The 18,505-nt window shown below is 44.4% G+C and overlaps 1 protein-coding gene across 2 annotated transcripts in view; it reads right to left on the bottom strand.

Moving 5' to 3' along the window:
* arpp21 (cAMP-regulated phosphoprotein, 21) overlaps positions 1-18,505 on the bottom strand; it is a 414,287-nt gene that overhangs the window by 373,991 nt on the left and 21,791 nt on the right. The window contains exon 2 of one of the 2 annotated variants that reach the window (XM_063066324.1): positions 9,707-9,783. The exons of the other annotated variant lie outside the window; for it this stretch is intronic. The gene's annotated coding sequence lies outside the window, so the exon portion shown is untranslated. The remainder of the gene's footprint in view (positions 1-9,706; positions 9,784-18,505) is intronic. 2 annotated transcript variants of the gene reach the window in all.

Raw genomic sequence — 18,505 nt, 5'->3', positions numbered from 1 at the left:
ATTGAACCTGGGTCACTGGCACAGTAATAGAGGCACGTTACCATGCTGCCCCAATTCTGGTTTGCAGTGCAATAGGTTTTCAGAATCAGAATCAGGTTTAACATCACCAGTATATATGATGGAATTTGTAGTTGTACTGCAGCAGTACAATGCAATACAAAATAATAAAAACTATAAATTATAGTAAGTAGATATATATATATTAAAAATGTTAAATTAAGATAAAAAGTTCTGAGGTAATGTTCATGAGTTCAAAGTCCATTCAGAAATCGGATGTCAGAGCGGAAGAAGAGGTTCCAGAAACATTCAGTCTACGTCTTCCCGCTCCTGTACCTCCTCCTCTGTTGTAGCAATAAGAGGGCATGTCCTGGGTGATGGAGGCCCTTTTTGAGCTATTGCTCTTTGAAGATACCCGATGTTACATATGCACAGAGTGAAAACAAAAATGGAGTAGTATGTTTGGACATTTTTACTGAGTCATGTTACCCACAGTACATGCTGGGCAGCTTACGGTGTGGGAGCAATGAAACAGACCCACAGAGACTAACCTGATTTTCTAAAGGTTAGCTTACAACCTAAGTCAGTGGTAAAGGCGGAAAATGCAATGTTAGTATTCATTTTCAGAGGACTGGAATATCAAAGCAAAGATGTAATGCCAAAGGCTTTGTAAAGTATTGGTCAGACCATACTCGGATGGTTGTGAGCAGTTTTTTTAAGATTATGAAAACACTCAGTCCTCTTTTATTGTCATTTAGAAATGCGTACATGCATTAAGAAATGATACAATGTTTCTCCGGAGTGATATCACAGAAAAAAGGACAAACCAAAGACTAACACTGACAGAACCATATAATTATAACATATAGTTAGAGCAATGCAAAGCAAGACCATAATTTGACAAAGAACAGACCATGGGCACAGTAAACAAAAGTCTCAAAGTCCCTGAGTCGATTGACTCCCGAGTCCCTGATAGCAGGCGGCAAAAGGGAGAAACTCCCTGCCATAAACCTCCAGTCACCGTCAACTTGCCGATACCCTGGAACCAGCCGTCCACAGCCGACACTGAGTCCATCCATCCGAAAGCTTCAAGCTTCTGACCAGCCTCCCAAGTGCCATCCTCTGCCGAGCGCCTTTGACCTCTCCCCAGCCGCTGAAACACGCAAAGCCGAGGATTTCAGGGCCTTCAGCTCCGGAGTTTCCGGTTACCACACAGTAGCAGCGGCAGCGAAGTGGGCATTTCAGAAGTTTTCCAGATGTTCCTCCGTGCTCTCACATCTGTCTCCATCAAATCAGAATTGTGCACGGTCCCCTACTTGACAGATAACAGACATCACCACCGAAGTGACCGCGCGCGCTGCCATCCCGCCGCCATCTTCTCTTCCTCCCACATTCAAAGATTCGAGGGTTCAAGGTACATTTATGATCAAAGTATGTATAGTATACAACCCTGAGGTTTGTCTCCCTCACAGACAGCCACGAAACAAAGAACTGTGGAACCAACCTGTCAAAAGAAAAGCATCAACCACCCCCCCCCACCCAACCACGCGCAAACAAAAATTGTGCAACAAAACAAATCGAACAAAAATGCAGAATATAAGTCACAAAATCAAAAGGCATTTTCCGGCTCAGCTCTGTGTTCATTGTCTGTAGGCCACTCCGATTCAAAAATCGCCCAAAAATAGCATCAAAAACAGGAGCGACCAGAACTTATCCCACTGCTGGAGTTTGTATGTTCTCCCTGTGATTGCATGGGTTTCCTCCGGGTGCTCTGGTTTCCTCCCACATTCCAAAGAGGTACTAGCTGGTAGGTTAATTGGTCATTGTAAATTGTCCTGTAATTAGGCTAGGATTGCTGGGGGTGTGGCTCGAAGGCCAGAAGAGCCTGTTCCTCGCTGTATCTCAATAAATCAATAGGTAGATAAAAGATGTGCGGGCATTAGAGAGAGTCCAGAGGAGGTTTGTGGGAATGACTCCAGGAATGAAAGGGTTAACATGTGAGGGGTATTTGAAGGCTCTGGGCTGTACTCACCGGAGTTTAGAATCATGAGTGGGTGTCACATTGAAACACATCGAATATTGAAAGGCCTAGACTGGGTGAATGCGGAGGGGATGTGTCTTATAGTGGGGGAGTCTAATACCAGAGGGCAGTGAATCTACTGAATTCATTGCCACAGTTTAGGGCTGTGGAGTCCAAGTCGTTATGAGTATGTTCAGTGCAGAGGTTGGTAGTTTCTTGATTAGTTGGGGTGTCAAAGATTACAGAGAAAAGGCAGGAGAGGGATGCTCTGTCAGCCGTGATGAGTATGGTGCAGCAGACTGAATGGTGTAATTCTGCTCCAATGCCTTATGGTCTTACACTTCTGAACCATCTAAACGACTAGTGATTTTACAATCTCCTGAAGGACTTGGCAAACTTGACTCTCAGGAATTCAGTGGACGAGTGTCGGCCATCGCCAGGTGAGAGGGCGCCGATTATAGGGTTTAGTCAGATTAAAGCGTTGTGGCCCGAAATTGGAAAACGAACTGGTGTCCAGCCCCACTACTCTGTGCCAGCCAAAGTCCACACCTGGGCCTGTCCTGTCTGCTGAAGTTGGACCTGTCTCCCCCTCTTCTCATTACCACCATCGGGTGGTCAGCGCAGGAGTCTTGGGTCCCACGCCACCAGCTTCGGGAACAGTTGATGCCCCGCAGTATTGGGCCCCTGCACTAACTCCACTCGCCTCAGCGTCTAACTGATTCCGCACCATGTGCATTCACTTTCAGGGACTCTGCTGCTCAAGTGCTCAGTATTTATTATTTGCACAGTTTGTCCCCTTTTACACATTGGATGTTTGTGTGTAGTTTTTCATTGATTCAATTATATTTCTTTGTTCTACTGTGAATGCCTGCAAGAAAATGAATCTCATTGGATACTTGTCAGTCTTTGGTTTCTTGTGGATTCTATTGTGTGTCTTTGCTTTCCAGTAGGTACCTGCAGGTACTGTATCTCCGGGCTGCTTAACTACTTCGATATTTACTTTGAACTTTCAACTTGTACTCTGTGTAGATATGCTCAATGGTGGAGATGACTTTTACTGTGAATGACTGGGCTGCTTCTGTAACTTTTTAAAGGTTTTTCTATTTTTAGTCATTGGTATTTCCATACCAGGCTGTGACGCAACCAGTCAGGGTACTCTGCAGTGTGCATCTATAGAAGTTTGTCAATGTTTTCGATGACATGCCAAATATGCACAAACTTTGAAGAAAATTAGGGTCGATGTGTCTTCCTTGTTGTGGCACTTATGTGCTGGTCCCAGGACAGATCTTCTGATATCAAGTCAAGTCAAGCATATTGTCTCTAACAATTTTTATTTTCAGATTTGTGGTTTTTATAAATGACCTAGATGAGGAAGTGGAGGGATGGGCCAGTAAATTTGCTGATGACACAAAGGTTGGGGAGTGTTGTGGATAGTGTGAAGGGCTGTCAGAGGTTACAACGGGACATTGATAGGATGCAAAACTGGGCTGAGAAGTGGCAGATGGAGTTCAACCCAGATAAGTATGAGGTGGTTCATTTTGGTAGGTCAAATACGATGGCAGAATATAGTATTAATGGTAAGACTCTTGGCAGCGTGGAGGATCAGAGGGATCTTGGGGTCCGAGTCCATAGGACACTCAAAGCTGCTGCGCAGGTTGACTCTGTGGTTAAGAAGGTATACAGTGTATTGGCCTTCATCAATCGTGGGATTGAGTTTAAGAGCTGAGAGGTAATGTTGCAGCTATATAGGACCCTGGTTAGACCCCACTTGGGGTACTGTGCTCAGTTCTGGTCACCTCACTACAGGAATTACGTGGAAACCATAGAAAGGGTGCAGAGGAGATTTACAAGGATGTTGCCTGGATCGGGGAGCATGTCTTATGAGAATAGGTTGAGTGAACTCAGCCTTTTCTCCTTGAAGCGACGGAGGATGAGAGGTGACCTGATAGAGGTGTACAAGATGATGAGAGGCATTGATCATGTGGATAGTCAGAGTCCTTTCCCTAGGGCTGAAATGGCTAGCACAAGGGCATAGTTTTAAGGTGGTTGAAAGTAGGTACAGAGGAGATGTCAGGGCTAAGTCTTTTACGCAGAGAGTGGTGAGTGCGTGGAATGGGCTGCCAGCAACTGTGGTGGAAGTGGATACAATAGGGTCATTTAAGAAACTCCTGGATAGATACATGGAGCTTAAAATAGAGGGCTATGGGTAAGCCTAGGTAGTTCTAAGGTAGGGATATGTTCAGCACAGCTTTGTGGGCCGAAGGGCTTGTATTATGCTGTAGGTTTTCTATGTTTCTATACAGGCATATAATATATAATCATTCAATGCATATAGAAATGATACATTTCTCTGAACCAGGGTGTACAGTAGTATACATAACATACGATAACTTATGAAGGTAAGGATAAAATCTACAGATGAATCACACATATATAACAAACTAAGGTGCATCAATATTAAATATGGAAATGTACGGAACAGATTAACCAGCGACACTTCAAACATGATGTGGCAGGATGTTCAGAAGCCTAATGGCCTGGGGGGGGCAGGGGAAGCTGCCTCCCATTGTGACCGTTCTTGTTTTCATGCATCAGAATCTCCTGCCTGATGGTAGAACGTCAAAGAGGATGTTGGATGGATGGACAAGATCCTTGATAATACTAGGGGCCTTACACATGCAGATCTCCTGGTAAATGTCCCCTAAGGACGGCAGGCTGACCCCGATGATCATCTCAGCTGTTCTCTCAGTCCTTTGTAGGGACTCCCGATGCTCGGCTGCTCCCATACCAGCTAGAGATGCAACTTGTCAGGACGCTGTCTATAACGCTCCTGCAAAACGCAGTTAAGGTGTGGGGGGAGGCTCGCTTGCATCAATCTTCAAGGAATTGCCTGAGTATTGTGAATGTCTCTATTATTTCAGCTACCCTTGGCAGTGCATATTACTCTACCTTCCTCTGATATATATCTCTCATTAGCTTTCCTTTGCTCGTCCTGAAATCATTTTCTGTTGCTCCTAAGAGAAAAGCCCTAGGTCGTTCAAACTTTCTTCAGAAGAAAAATATTCCTAAAACAACTCCAGTGTTTGAAGCACAAATGCATATTCACAAACCTGCCATGGTGGAAGAGTTTGCTGTGATTATGTGGGTATGCCTTGGAATTTACTCACAAAATTAGGGAGTGGATGGGCAAGACCACGGCAATGTGAAAAAATGTGCTGCGTGTTTGTTTTTAAGTGTGAGGTGCTGGGAAACTTTGATGCTCAATTGGATGTCCGAATCCTAGAACAAAGACCATAAGATATGGGAGTAGAATTAGGCCATTTGGCCCATCGTCTGCTCTGCCATTCAATAATAACTGATCCTGTTTTCCCTTTCTCAGCCCCACTCCCTGACCTTCTCCTCGTAACCTTTGATGCCATGTTCTATGAAACTTGCTTTAAATACACCCAGCCTCCACAGCTGCTTGTGGTAATAAATTCCACAAATTCACCACCCTCTGGCTAAAGAAATTTCTCTGTATCTCTGTATTAAATGGACACCCCTCTATCCTGAGGCTATGCCCTCTTGTCCTAGACTTTCCCACCATGGGAAACATCCTTTCCACACCTACTCTGTTTAGGCCTTCCAATGTTCAAAAGGTTTCAATGAGATCTCCCCACATCCTTCTAAATTCCAGTGAGTACAAACCCAACTTTTCTCATATGATAACCCTTTCATTCCCAGAATCATCCATGTGAACTGCCTTGGAATGCTATCCAATGCCAGCACATCTTTTCTTAGATAAGGACCCCAAAACTGTTCATAATACTCAAGGTGAGGCCTTACCAGTGCCTTATAAAGCCCCAGCATCACATCCTTGCTCTTGTATTCTAGACCTCTTGTAATGAATGCTAACATTGCATCTGCCTTCCTCACCACTGACTCTACCTGCAAGTTAACCTTCAGGGTTTTCTGCACAAGGACTCCCAACTCCCTCTGTATCTCAGGTTTTTGGATTTTCTGCCCATTTAGAAAATAGTCTGCACATTTATTTCTACTACCAAAGTGCATGACCATGCATTTTCCAACATTGTATTTATTTGCTACTCCCTTGCCCATTCTCTTAAACTGCCCAAGTCTTTCTGCATCCTACCTGTTTCCTCAACACTACCTGCCCCTCCACCAATCTTCATATCATCTGCAAACTTGGCAACAAAGCCAACTATTCCACCATCTAAATCATTTATATACAGCATAAAAAGAAGTGGTCCCAACACCGACCCCTATGGGACACCACTAGTTACTGGTAACAAACCAGAAAAGGATCCTTTTAGTCCCACTCACTGCCTCCTAACAATCATCCAATGCTCTAACCATGCCAGTAACTTTCCTGTAATACCATGGGCCCTTAACTTGGGATGCAGCCTCATGTGTGGCACCCTGTCAAAGGCCTTCTGAAAGTTCAAATATACAACATCCACTGCATCCCCTTTATCTATCCTACATGTAATCTCCACAAAGAATTCCAACAGGATTTTCCTTCAAGAAAACTATGCTGATTTTGTCCTATCTTGTCTTGTGTCACAAAATACTCTATAACCTCATCCTTAACAATTGACTCCAACATTTTTCTGACCACTGTGGTCAGGCTAACTGGTCTATAATTTCCTTTCTGCTGCCTTCTTCCTTTCTTGAAGAGTGGAGTGACATTTGCAATTTTCCAGTCCTCTGGCACCATGCCAGAGTCTAATGATTTTTGAAAGATCATTACTAATGCCTCCATAATCTCCACTGCTACCTCTTTCAGAATCTTAGCATGCAGAACATCTGGTTTGGGTGGCTTATGTACCCTTAGGTCTTTCAGCTTTTTGAGCACCTTCTCCCTTGTAATAGTAACTGCACTCACTTCTCTTCCCTCACACCCTTCAACATCTGGCACACTGCTAGTGTCTTCCACTGCGAAGATTGATGCAAAGACTGTTAAAAGGACTAGAGAGGGTGGATGTGGAGAGGATGTTTCCTATGGTGGGGATATCCAGAACTAAACGGCACAACTTCAAAATTGTGGTGTGACCCTTTGAAACAGAGGTAAGGAGGAATTTTTTTAGCCAGAGAGTAGTGAACCTGTGGAATGCTGTGCCACAGACTGCAGTGGAGGCCAAGTCCATGGATATAATTAAGGCAGAAGTTTATCGTTTCCGGATTTGTCAGGGCATCTAACAATATGTCGAGAAAGCCCGTGTGTATGGGTTCAGTGGGATCTAGGATCAGGTATGATGGAATGGTGGAGCAGACTTGATGGGCTGAATGGTCTAATTCTGCTCCTATGACTTATGTCTTACAATACTCATTTAGTCATCTGCCATCTCCTTGGCCCTCATTATTATTTCTCCAGCCTCATTTTCTAGCCGTCCTATGTCCACTCTCATCTCAGGAAATAGCAGAGGTACTTAATGAATACTTTACTTCAGTATTCACTATGGATAAGAATCTTGGTGATTGTAGTGATGACTTGCAGCAGACTGGAAAGCTTGAGCATGTAGATATTAAGAAAGAGGATGTACTCGAGCTTTTGGAAAGCATCAAGTTGGATAAGTCGCCAGGACCAGGTGAGATGTACTCCAACCTACTGTGGGAGGCGAGGGAGGAGATTGCTGAGCCTCTGGTGATGATCTTTGCATCATCAATGGGGACAGGAGAGGTTCTGGAGGATTGGAGGGTTGCGGATGTTGTTTCTTTATTCAAGAAAGGGAGTAGAGATAGCCCAGGAAATTATAGACCAGTGAGTCTTACTTCAGTGTTTGGTAAATTGATGGAGAAGATCCTGAGAGGCAGGATTTATGAACATTTGGAGAGGTATAATAATTTGGAGAGGAATAGTCAGCATGGCTTTGTCAAGGGCAGGTCATGCCTTACGAGCCTGATTGAATTTTTTGAGGATGTGACTAAACACATTGATGAAGAAAGAGTAGATGTAGTGTATATGAATTTCAGCAAGACATTTGATAAGGTACCCCATGCAAGGCTTACTGAGAAAGTAAGGAGGCATGGGATCCAAGAGGACATTGCTTTGTGGATCCAGAACTGGCTTGCCCACAGAAGGCAAAGAGTGGTTGTAGATGGGTCATTTTCTGCATGGAGGTCGGTGACCAGTGATGTGCCTCAGGGTTCTGTTCTGGGACCCTTACTCTTCATGATTTTTATAAATGACCTGAATGAGGAAGTGGAGGGATGGCTTAGTAGGTTTGCTGATAACACAGAGGTTGGAAGTGTTGTGGATAGTGTGCAGGGTTGTCAGAGGTTACAGCAGGACATTGATAGGATGCAAAACTGGGCTGAGAAATGGCAGATGGAGTTCAACCCAGATAAGTGTGAAGTGGTTCATTTTGGTAGGTCAAATATGATGGCAGAATATAGTATTAATGGTAAGACTCTTGGCAGTGTGGAGGATCAGAGGGATCTTGGGGTCCGAGTCCCTAGAACGCTCAAAGCAACTGCACAGGTTGACTCTGTGGTTAAGAAGGCATACGGTGTATTGGCCTTCATCAATGGTGGAATTGAATTTAGGAGCTGAGAGGTAATGTTGCAGCTGTATAGGACCTTGCTCAGACCCCACTTGGAGTACCGTGCTCCGTTCTGGTCACCTCACCACAGGAAGGATGTGGAAGCCATAGAAAGGGTGCAGAGGAGATTTACAAGGATGTTGCCTGGATTGGGGAGCATGTCTTATGAAGACAGGTTGAATGAACTTGGCCTTTTCTCCTTGGAGCGACGGAGGACAAGAGGTGACCTGATAGAGGTGTATAAGATGATGAGAGGCATTGATCGTGTGGATAGTCAGAGGCTTTTTCCCAGGGCTGAAATGGCTAGCACGAGAAGGCATAGTTTTAAGGTGCTTGGAAGCAGATACAGAGGAGTTGTCAGGGGTAAATTTTTTTACACAGAGTGGTGAGTGCGTGGAATGGGCTACCGGTGACTGCGGTGGAGGAGCAAACGATAGGATCTTTTAAGAGACTCCTGGATAGGTACATGGAGCATAGAAAAATAGAGGGCTATGGGTAACCCTAGTAATTTCTAAGGCAGGGACATGTTCGGCACAACCTTGTGGGCTGAAGGGCTTGTATTGTGCTGTAGTTTTTCTATGTTTCTATACTCTGTGCTTTGAGATATAACACTTTGAGTAAGGTATTTGCTACCCTTTTTGATTTTGCATACCAAATGCACTGATACTCACCCAGCTGGCTGGAATTATGTCCTATCATCTGCCTGCCCTTCCTGACAGTCTGACTGCACGCTATCTTTACTTTTTTATCATCTGCCCTATCCTGAATCCCTTCACTCTGGTTCCCACCCCCTTGCCAAATTAGTTTAAACCCTCCCCAACATCTCTAACAGACTGTATCTGCCCAGGAGAATACTGGTTCCCCTTGGGTTCTGGTGCAACCCGTCTTTTTTGAACAGGTCATACCTCCCCCAGAAGAGATCCCAGTGATTTAAGAACCTGAAGCCCTGCCCCCTGCACCTGCTTCCCAGCCATGGATTAATCTACCAAATCATCACAGTCAGTTAACACCGGAATCGGGATCAAGTTTGTTATTGCTGGCATAGGTCATGAAATTTGTTGTTTTGTAGTGGCAGTACATCACAATACATTAAAAACTAAGTTAAAATAAGAAATAAATGCAAAATCAGTGTTGGGGAGGCACTCACTCAATATCTTAGGAGAATCAGTGGATGTTGCATACTCCGATTTTCAAAAGGCCTTTGATAAGGTGCCCCACATGAAGCTGCAAAACAAGATAAGAAAGAGCCCATGGTACTGCAGGAAAGATATTGGCATGGATAGAAGATTGTCTGACTGGTAGGAGGCAAAGAGTGGGAATAAGGGGAGCTTTCTTCTGGTTGGTTGCTGATGACTAGTGGTATTCCACAGGGGTCGGTGTTGGGACCACCTCTTTTCATGTTATATGTCAGTGATTTGGATGATTGAATTGGTGGCTTTGTGGCCAGGTTTGCAGACGATACAAAGATAGGTGGAGGGGAAGGTAGAGTTGAGAAAGGAGGGATCTGCGGAAGGGCTTAGTTTGGAGAATGGCCAATGTAGTCTCAGATGGAATACAGTGTAGGGAAGGGTACGGTCACGCAATTTGCTGGAAGAAATAAAGGCATAGACCATTTTCTAAACGTAGAGAACATCCAAAAATCAGAAGTGCAAAGGAAATTGAGAGTTGTCATGCAGGATTCCCTAAAGGTTACCTTACAGGTTGAGTTGGTGGTGAGGAAGGGAAATGCGATGTCAGCATTCATTTCAAGAGGACTACAACATATTATCAGTGATGTAATGCTGAGACTTTCTAAAGTACAGGTAAGGCTTCACGCAGCATTGTTAGCAGTTTCGGCCTTCTTATCTAAGAAAAGATGTGATGGCATTGGAGAGGGTTGAATGGAGGTTCAGGAGAATAATTCCAGGAATGAAGGGGTTAGCACGAGGCATGTTTGATGGCTCTGGGCCTTTACTCATTGGAATTTAGAAGAATCATTGAGAATCTGATTGAGATCTATTGAATGTTGAAAGGCCTCAGTAGAGTGGATGTGGAGAGGATATTTCCTATAGTGGGAGAGTCTAGGACCAGAGGGCACAGCCTCAGAATAGAAGGGCATCCATTTAGAACGGAGATGAGGAGGAATTTATTTAGCCAGAGGGTGGAAGGTCTGTGGAACTTGTTGCTGGAGGTGGCTGTGGAGCCAAGTCATTGAGTATGTTTAAAGCGGAGGTTGATAGATTCTTAATTAGTCAGGTAGCCAATGGTTAAGGGGAGAAGACAGGAGAATGGGGTTGAAAGGGATAAAAAATCTGCCATAATGGAATGGTGGAGCACACTTGATGAGCTGAATGGTCTAATTCTGCTCCATTGTCTTATGATCTTGTGCTGTATCACAAGAGGAGAGCAAGGTGTTAAGGCCGTGCTTGTGGGCACATGGGCCATTCCAAACTCTGATGACGGAGGGCCGGAAGCTCTTCCTAAAATGCTGAGTTCGTGTCTCCTGGCTCCTGTACCTCCTCCCTAATGGTAGCAATGAGAAGAGGACATGGCCTCGAGGAAGGTATAGCGGGGATGGTCAGAGGTAGGTTTTTGACACAGAGAGGGTGAGTGCATTGAACACCCTGCCAATGAAGGTGGTAGTGGCAGATACATTAGAAACTCTTAGCTAGGATGAATGGAAGGAAGCTGGGGGGTTGCGTGGAAGAGAAGCATTAGGTTGATCGTAGAGTGCATTAAGAGTTCCACTCATCATGGGTCAAAGGGCCTTTACTGTGTTATTGTATTCTGAGTTCTATGTTCAAATAGTGTGTCAAATAGTTGATGTGCTGTGTCTGGTATAGTAGTGTAAGAAGGTAGTGCTTTTCACTCTCGCTTTTAGCTTCCACCGCTGGCCGGCAGCTTTGTGAAAAGGAGAGGTGAGTGCATAAGTCTCTCCCTGCCAGTACACAGCCTCTCTACAGCAAGCCTCATGTAGTGGCTCCTCGCTGGCGGCACACAGAAACTGAACACCCCACCGACTCAGGCTGAACTACAGAGGATGGGGAGAGGTCTGACCCCCGCACACATAGCATGCAGGCCTACACTGGTGTGTGCACACACCCTGGTGCTCGTGAACCACATCCCCAGTTATAGGTAAATAGCCCCACAGCCTTGGGAGAGACGAAGGCTACGGGAGTAAACCCAGGCAGAAAACCCGGAGTGAAGCCCCTGAGGTGGCTGGACGCCATTAACCATCCTTTTGGCAGCTCCTGCAGCCAAGCTGGTGCCAAACATATTGCTTCGTAAGCTTTCCTTTGGACCACACCAGTGAGGCCGAGAAAGGGATCTTGATAACTAGGCATCCCAAGATCTCCATACTTTATGCCCAGGCTTGACGTTTCCATTGTCCTTTGAGACAGAAGGATGCTATCATCATTATCACGTTCAAATAACAATACATAGAGATTAGTGGGTTCCATATTAGGAATTACGTTCTTCTGTAATATTGAATATGTCACATGGCCTTCAGAAAACCAAAGGCAGCATTCCATGCTAAGGAGACCATATCTGAGGCACATATCAGGGAGGAATCATTTAGGTGGCGTGAAACTGGGAGCATGTTAATAAAACTCTAAAATCTACTTCATAGAAGAAAATGATTCGGTCTATTTCAGTCCGGGAGGAAACCAGAGCACCCAGCAGAAACCCAGATGCTCACAGAAATGGCATACAGACTTCTTACAGACAGTGTCAGAATTAAACTCCAAAACTCCAATGCCCTGAGCTGTAATTCATTCCTTCATTATGCGCCATGTTGTACTATGTGACTGATCATGGTCTTTCCATGACCTTGATTGATCTTGGTAAATTTTTCTACAGAATTGGTTTGCTATTGCCTTCTTCTGGGCAGTGTCTTTGCAAGATGGGTGAGCCCAGCCATTATCAACGCTCTTCAGAGATTGTCTGCCTGGCATCAGTGCTCACATAACCAGGACTTGTGATACAGTATGTACCAGTTGCTCATATGACCATCCACCACCTGCTCCCATGTCTTCACGTGACCCTGATCGGAGGGGCTACACCTTGCCCGAGGGTGACCTGCAGACAAGCGGAGAGAAGTAGCTCCTTGCACCTCCTTCGGTAGAGATGTGTCTCCACCCTGCCATCAAAGAGCTGTGATAGTGTATTGTTAATGGCTACGCGATCATGGAGCCCCATTTTTTCTTGCTACTTGTGGCATCATTTTCATGTGCACCAAGATACAGTTAAAAACTTGTTTGTGCGCCATCCAGGTAGATCATGTCATATATTGGCACAATACTTTGGGATAGTGAACAGAAAAGAGAATAGGGAACAAAGTATTTCAGTTACAGAGAGAGTGCAGTGCAGCCAAACAAACAGAATGTTAGAGCTACGATGATGTAGACTGAAAGATCAAGAATTCACTTTAAAAAAAACTCTGTTCAATAGTCTGTTATTTCCAGACACCCCTCCGTTGCAGGCAAGGAACGCATTACAGAAGGAAACGGTTGCTTTCCCCAAGCAGTTAGGCCTTACGGTTCTGCAAGGCTGTTATTGCTGGGAGTGGTAATGGGATGGTACCAGTTACCTCTACCTATTACATGCTCCCAGTGATGTGTACCTCAAATAGCCTCTGACAACCAAGTCCAGTTCCTGGCCTTCACGTGTGGCTTAGCTACTAAGCCCGGCGGAACCATTTCTACTGACAGAAGGGGCAAGGGTGGGTTACTGGTGCTTTAAAACCAGTTGCTTCGGACAGATGGGGTTTGTCAGCCGTGGTTGGCAGCTCATCTAGAAGAAGGACAACTCTGATCTCAAACCTCTGCTGCTTTGTGGCTATATCCACTCTCCATATTATACTGCCCAGGCTTGAGTATTTAGACAGCTGGGACGCAATATTCATGGTCAACTCTGACTGACAGAGACCTCCTCCTCCTCCTCAAGGCTAATCAACATCTCCACCCACTAACCCACTCCTCCACATGCCCCCAATCTGTACTACTTTACCATTTCCTGTCAGAGTCTCCTTATGTACAGACACTGTCATAGCTCGAGTCCCTTTATGGGCATTAAATCAATCTATATCTATAAGCTATCCTATGTATTTATATTTATTAAATTTGTTATTATTATTGTGTTCTTTATCTTATTGTGTTTCTTTTTATGCTGTATCAGGTCTGGAGTAACAGTTCTTCTGTTCTCCTTTACACTTGTGTACTGGAAATGACATTGAACAATTGGCTCCTCCCCCAACTCTACATTCACCGCCCCTAACCTTTCACCCCCCTCATCTCTGTTCCTGAACCCTAACCTGACCCCAAACCCTGTGCAGTTTCCAAAATCCATCTCTGGGAACTCTAAAATACTAAATCTGAGGCACAAACCCAACAGATATTGCAGTTTAGGAGCTGTCTTGAAACAATTCATTCACATAATGAATATACAGTCAGTGGCCACTTTATTAGGTTCGCCCTGTACCTAATAAAGTAGACACTCAACGTATATTCTTATGACATGGAGGAAGCACTTTTATCAATCTAGTTCACAAGTATTGTAATGGAAACAGTTACCTCCTCTATTCTCCAGAACCGGTAACATACAGTGTATCAATGATTTGGATGAAAGTGTAGATGGATGGATTAGCAAGTTTGCGGATGACTTTGAGATTGGTAAATTGTGGAGAGTATAAAGGTCCATCAAAGAATATAGATCAGTTACAGATATGGACAAATAAATGGCAAGTGAAGTTTCATCCGGGCAAGAGTGTTGTTTTGCACTTTGGGAGGTCAAATGAAAGGAGAAAGTATACAGTTAATTGTAGAAACCTTAACAGTACAAGTTCATTTTCATTCAACTGTACACATGTATATAGGCAAACAAAACAACATTCTTCCAGACTAGGGAGCACAACACAGTTCATATAACTCACACACAACACATAAAGTAATATTACCATAAATAAATTAACCAATAATAAGGTGCATTTATAACACAAATTAAAAATTAAATGCTACTGGACTTCCCACACGATGGGACCTGGTGGTGTCAGAGAGTTCAGTCAACTCATGGTCTGGAAGAAGCTGATCCCCATCCTAACAAAGTTCAAAGTTCATAGATAGTGTACACTTGCTCATTAATGCAAATACAGTACTGTGCAAAAGTCTTAGGCACATATATATAGCTGGGTGTGTGACGAGAATACACATAAAAATTAAGATGTTTGCTGGCCAGGGTTAGCATCAGTGACATCAGCAAGTGGTCTGCCACCTGCCCTCAGGGGAAGGAGAGATAAGGAACAATGGAGCAGCGTCTGGAGATGTGTAATGAAGGGACGTGGGAGAGAGAGCTGTTTGGAGCGGCTCCCCCTTTTGAACCCTGAACTGTTTGAAGTGATGGACAGGCGATACCCCAGCAGGGGGATAAAAAGGGACCGGTTTGCTAAGGCAGGACACACACGCCACCCGAGGTAACGAGACCCTGGAAGCGGTACGCTTCTCACGAGTCGGTGGGAAGTATCAGACAACGGCCAGGGTGGAAAGGTACGATCAGCGGGAACCCGGTGTGTGTCCGCCCTTGCCTGGGTGCCGGGTTCACTGCAGAGGATCGACCGCATCTGGAGGAGGGGTCACAGTCGGTGACCTCAGGTGACATCACCAAGGACCCGCCCAAAAATCGCCGGTCTGTGAGTGAAGCCGTGTCTGAATGATCAGTTGTTCCTGTTCTCTCTCTCTCTCTCTCCCCCCACGTTGACCATCGCCATGGCAACGATTACTGTGAACTAAACTACTAAACTGGACTGAACTTTGAGTCACTTTGAAATTTGGTCATTTACCCCTAGACAACGATAGAGCTTGATTGATGCTGTTATCTTAATTCTGTGCACATGTGTGTTTATCATCACTGAACTGTTGCATTTATTATCCTTTCGATTACTGTGTTGCTTGTTTCTTTAATAAAACTTTCTTAGTTCTAGTACTCCAGACTCCAACTGAGTGATCCATTTCTGCTGGTTTGGCAACCCAGTTACGGGGTACGTAACAGGTGTCTAAGAATTTTGCACAGTACTGTACTTGTAAACGTGGAGCAGAAATTGTAAATCTGGCAGGAGCAAAGGAGGTTGGGAATGGTGAGGGTAGAGTGCCGTGGGAGGGATGTGGGACAAGTGACAGAGAAGGAGTGCCAGGGACAGGGGTTGGCGCAGGCGCAGACACACCCAGTTTGAGAGACCAGGCAAAATTATTTGATTCCGAACAATGGTTTATTGATCATCACAGAATCTTCTCTGGTGCTTCCTGCTCCCTCCTCTCTCCCTTCCCCTTTTCCCTACCACGATTTCTCTCTCCCTGCCCTCTTCCCACTCTCAGTCCACAAGAGAGACCCACATCAGAATCAGGTTTATCATCACTCACATAAATAATGAAATCTGTTGTTTATTTTGCGGCAGCAGTACAGTGCAATACATAAAATTACTGCATTACTGTGCAAAAGGCACCTTGTATATATATAGATACCTAAGACTTTCTCACAATATTGTATCTAAACAGCCAATCATGCGGCAGCAACTCAATGCATAAAAATATAAAGACATGGTCTAAAGGTTCGGTTGTTGTTCAGACCATACATCAGAATGGGAAGAAATGTGATCTAAATGAGTTTGACCATGGCATGATTGTTGATGCCGGATGCTGTGGTTTGAGTATCTCAGAAACTGCTGGTCTCCTGGGATTTTCACGCACAACGGTCTCTAGAGTTTACAGAGAATGGTGCAAAAAAAAATCTGGTGAGCAGCAGCTGTCTTGGTAAAAATGCCTTGTTAATGAGAAAGGTCAGAGGAGGATATCCAGACTGCTTCAAGCTGACAGGAAGATGACAGTAAGTCAAACGTCCACACATCACAACACCATTGTGCAGAAGAGCATCTCTGAACGCACAGCATGTCACTGTAGGAAATGGTGGAATTTAAATCGCCCATAAATATCCAGGGTTATTCAATCTAACATGAAATATGCAGGGAAGCTCACCAGTAATATAAAAGAGCGTACCAAAAAATTCCAGATGCATAAAGATTAAAAGAAAGGTAAGAATAGATATTGGACTGCTGGAAAATGATGCTGTAGAAATGGTAATAGGGGACAAAGAAATAGCAGACTAACTTAATTAATATTTTGCAACAGTCTTCACTGGGGAAGATACCAGCCGTATGCCAAAGATTCGAAAGTGTAAGGGGGCAGAGATGAGCGTAGATGCTATTAACAAGGAGAAGGTGCTTGAAATGATAAAAGGTCAAAAGGTAGATAATTTACCTGGACCAAATGGACAACATCCCCAGGTTCTGAAAGAGGTAGGTGGTGAGATTGTTGAGGCATTAGTAATGATCTTTTCAAGGATCATGAGATTCTGGAATAGTTCTGGAGGATGGGAAATTTGCAAATGTTATTGCAATCTATAAGAAGGGACAGAGGTAAAAGACAAGAAATTATAGGCCTGTTGCCCTGACTTCAGTGGTTGGGAAGATGTTGGAGTCCATTGTTAAGGATGAGGCTTTGAGGTACTAGAAAGCAAATGATAAAATAGGCTGAAGTCAGCATGGATTCCGTAAAAGGGAAATCTTGCCCGACCATAAGACCATAAGATATAGGAGCAGAAGTAGGCCATTCGGCCCATTGAGTCTGCTCCTCCACTCAATCATGGGCTGATCCAATTCTTCAATCATCCCCACTCCTTGCTCTTCTCCCCATACCCTTCAATGCCCTGGTTAATCAAGAACTTATCTATCTCTGCCTTAAATACACCCAGTAACTTGACCTCCACAGCCGCTTGTGGCAATAAATTCCACAGATTTACCACCCTCTGACTAAAATAGTTTCTCCGCATCTCTGTTCCAAATGAAAGTCCTTCAATTCTAAAGTCATGCCCTCTTCTCCTAGACTTCCCTATCATGGGAAATAACTTTGCCATATCTAATCTGTTCAGGCCTCTTAACATTCGGAATGTTTCTATGAAATCCCCCCTCATTCTCCTGAACTCCAGGGAATACAGCCCAAGAGCTGCCAGACGTTTCTCATACGGTAACCCTTTCATTCCTGGAATCATTCTCCTGAATCTTCTCTGAACTCTCTCCAATGTCAGTATATCCTTTCTAAAATAAGGAGCCCAAAACTGCACACAATACTCCAAGTGTGGTCTCACGAGAGCCTTGTAGAGCTTCAACATCACATCCCTGCTCTTATATTCTATACCTCCAGAAATGAATGCCAACATTGCATTTGCCTTCTTCACAACCGACTCAACCTGGAGGCTAACATTTAAGGTACCTTGCACAAGGACTCCCAAGTCCCTTTGCATCTCTGCATTTTGAATTCTCTCCCCATCTAAATAATAGTCTGCCTGTTTATTTCTTCTACCAAATCACCTGACCATACACTTTCCAACATTGTATTTCATTTTCCACTTCTTTGTCCATTCCTCTAAACTCCTTAAGTCTCTCTGCAGGCTCTCTGTTTCCTCAACACTACCCGCTCCTCCAACTATCTTTGTATATTTGGCAAAATTACCCACAAATTCATTAATCCCATAGTCCAAGTCATTGACATACATCGTAAAAAGCAGTGGTCCCAACACCAACACCTGTGGAACTCCACTGGTAACCGGCTGTCAGCCAGTATAGGATCCCTTTATTCCCACTCTCTGTTTTCTGCTGATCAGCCAATGCTCCACCCATGCTAGTAACTTCCCTGTCATTCCATGGGCTCCTATCTTGCTAAGCAGCCTCATGTGCGGCACCTTGTCAAAGGCATTCTGAAAATCCAAGTACACCACGTCTACTGCATCTCCTTTGTCTACCCTGCTTGTAATTTCCTCAAAGAATTGCTGTATTCAGGAAACCATGCTGGCTTTGGCCTATCTTGTCACGTGCCTCCAGGTACTCCGTAATCTCATCCCTAACAAAATCGATTCCAACAAC

The sequence above is a fragment of the Mobula hypostoma genome, chromosome 1 (genome assembly GCF_963921235.1).
Source record: "Mobula hypostoma chromosome 1, sMobHyp1.1, whole genome shotgun sequence".
NCBI classification, from domain to species: domain Eukaryota; kingdom Metazoa; phylum Chordata; class Chondrichthyes; order Myliobatiformes; family Myliobatidae; genus Mobula; species Mobula hypostoma.
The sequence above is the reverse complement of the archived record's forward strand: the minus strand, read 5'-3'. Positions and strand labels throughout refer to the sequence as shown.